Source organism: Arachis duranensis, chromosome 4 (genome assembly GCF_000817695.3).
Source record: "Arachis duranensis cultivar V14167 chromosome 4, aradu.V14167.gnm2.J7QH, whole genome shotgun sequence".
NCBI lineage: Eukaryota > Viridiplantae > Streptophyta > Magnoliopsida > Fabales > Fabaceae > Arachis > Arachis duranensis.
In genome coordinates, this window is record NC_029775.3 from 23,884,953 (window position 1) to 23,888,031 (window position 3,079).

Below are 3,079 nucleotides of genomic sequence, written 5' to 3' on the forward strand. Positions count from 1 at the left end.
TATGGCGGCGGCGTCGGAGCAGGGTTGGCTGGCGGAGGCGAAATTCACTGTCATGTCAAAGCCGGAGTTGTCGTCGGATTCGGATTCTGGCATGGTGGTGTGGCGGTTGGGGAAGGCGTTGAAGAGTGCGCAAGTGACGAAGATTACGAAGAAGATGGTTACTAGAATTTGCGTTTGGGAAGATTTTCGCGCCTTTTCGAGAGCTGGTTGGGCTACCGAAGCCCACGTGAGCTTTCTGCTAGGTCTCTTGGGCTTTGAACCGTTTCCTCCTTCAAACTCCGCCATCTGGTTTTTGCAAAAGTTAGTTACTGCAGTTGGTAAGTTAAAGAACGATCGTAGATAAATACAAGAGCCTTTTTTTTTCCCTACGAGTTTAGTGCATGTTTGTTGATGTTTATATACTGGGGGAAGAGTGAATGGAATGTTTATTGCTTATTAATTTCTTTGCATTCCATCAAATAAATATGGAAAGAAAAATGTTGCTCTGTGTGTGAATCATGTGTTTTTCTGTTGTTTTCTTTCCCTGTTGTTATTATAATGGTTATGGATATGACGAAGTAATGGCAATGGAGTCATTTCAATGTAAATGCAAAGGTCGATGTAGGGTTCTGCATTATCTACATTATGAAAGATGGATCACATTGACAGACATTATTATTAGCTAGAAATAATTGACAATATATCAGAAATATTTTATGTTCACATACACCTCCATTACATATGTTATTTTTAGTACAATAGAAACACAAGGAAATTTATCTGATCTTTCTATTAGAAAATAAAGTGTAAAATGAAGGATTTGAGTATACAAAAGTGAACAAAATATTACTTTATTTTGTATTCATAAAAAAGAGTTAGTATGAGACTAAATTTCTTTCTATTTGTTTGGATTTTGTTTATTAGATTTCGATGGGAGATGTGGACCAAACTTATATCAAAGATTTTAATACGAGACGTAAATACTATTCTCTTTTATAGGTTTTTATAGGTTACTTTTAAGATTTAGAAATGGTGTCTAATAGAAATATAAAAAAATAATAATTATAGAAAATAAAAAATAAAAAAGAATAAAGACAAATAAAAAAATTAAAAGATTTGTATTAAAATATATAAAAATTGATATAGACTTAAATGAAAATAACAGAATTTAAATAACAAAAAAAAGAATTAAAATGATTGGAACAAAAATAGAGTCTTCCAATACTTATATGGACTTGTTATTCATGTTTCCGTGCGTGAGTGTGACAAGAATTTTTAGCGTGCATGAGTGTGTAAATAAATAGAAGCTCCCCTAATTTATTGAATTAATCCTATTTATAGAAAAAAAAATCAAAGTTAACTAGTATAACTTTGTACTCCAAGTAGTTTTAGACTTCAAGTAAATTTTGACTTTCATTAGTCTTGAACCTCAAGCAAAGTTGGACTCTAAATATATAATCTTGCACCTTAAGCAAATTTGGGTATCAAGCATAAGGTAGCTTTAGGATCGTCAAAATGGGTTAAACCCATCGGACCAGCCCGTTTACCCATTTAAATATAGGTGGATTTTGCCTCTAAAATTAAACTCGTTTAAATTTTGGATTAAATGGGTTGAGTTCGATTAACCCGAAAAAAATGACACGCTAAATTGGCGGCCCTTTTATTTTTTTTATATTTTTTCTTAAAAAGTAGCACTTTTAGCTAATATTTATCTCGATCCGACCTGAAAATTCGACCCGTCAACTAAAAAAATTTGTTTTTGTTTAAGGTTTTTGGCCTAAAAGTGATTTTTTTTTATCAAAATATTTAAAAAAAAGGTAAACGGGCCAATCCATTTAATCCATCGAGTTAACCATAAATGGTCCAAGATGAAAAATTATGGGCCTAAATGGGCCGGACTGTCCCGTTTGACAGCCCTATATAACTTGACTACCAAACCTAACTCATTCTTATTTTCTCCAACCATGGTATGCTTATGATCTTCGATTTTAACTGTTGAATTCTTTCCGACGTCGACCATTTGCGTCAAATTTTTGGCACAACATGATACCCCTTGAAGTTTTGGATGACTTTGATTTTGATGAGAAGCATTAAAAACTTCGAAACCACCTTTGAACTTAATCTAAAGTAGTAAAATTCTTTTTCATCTTCTATATCAACTTTCACAAGTGCCTCTTATCTTGATTGTTTGTCAACTACTTCTCTTTTTATCTTTTGCAATTCACATAAATCTCATAACTATATTCATTTTCAACATTATTTTTGTCGGGCCAAAAAATCTAATAAATCTTCACCAGCCTTAGGGTATATACGTCTCACTTTGAGCATGCTGGTGTGAAACTAAATTTCTTATTTCACCATCGTATTGACAATAAATCCCTCAAATTTAGCAAAGTTCGAAGTCAACTAACAAAGTTTTTGCCAACCTTCGTATCTAGTGTCTTGTTAGAAAATCTTAACTTGCTTTTAATAATTTTCTTCTTTGGAAATACCTTTTCCTCGACAACGTTGAGAGATTGACACATAGAATACGACTTGTCTTTTGTTTTGACTGCAAGCACATTATTTTCGACCTTCAACTCAGAATACATCACACAACCAACAAAAACTACTATTTTTTCTTTAAAAAAATTCTCATCTTCATGCTTTTTTTCTTTTTTGTAATCCTTAAATCTCAAGAATGGATTGACTTAGGCTTTAAATTTAAAAATCAAGTGAAGGCATTCATAGTCAAAGAAGAAAAAAAGTATCACGTTTTAAGTTGCTCATTACTAGCTAGAACCCGATTTTGATTGTGTAGCGAGCCACGTGCTCAACAGTCGACTCGCTACTTTCTCCTAAAAATTTAATGAGTGATTTAGGACTTTGACTCCTCTAAGGAGTTGTACTTACAAAACATGAGTAGGAAAAAGAAATATAAAATATGGTTGGTGAGTCAATTTTATGTTAAAATCTACGCTATTTAGCATATGCTTGACATCTTGTGTAATATTCTTCTCATCAACTTGTGCAATATTACATTAGGTAAACTGATTTTGTCGAGCAACATTCACTACATCATCAAGGTTTTTTCCCTCGTTAACTATTACGGATAACTGAT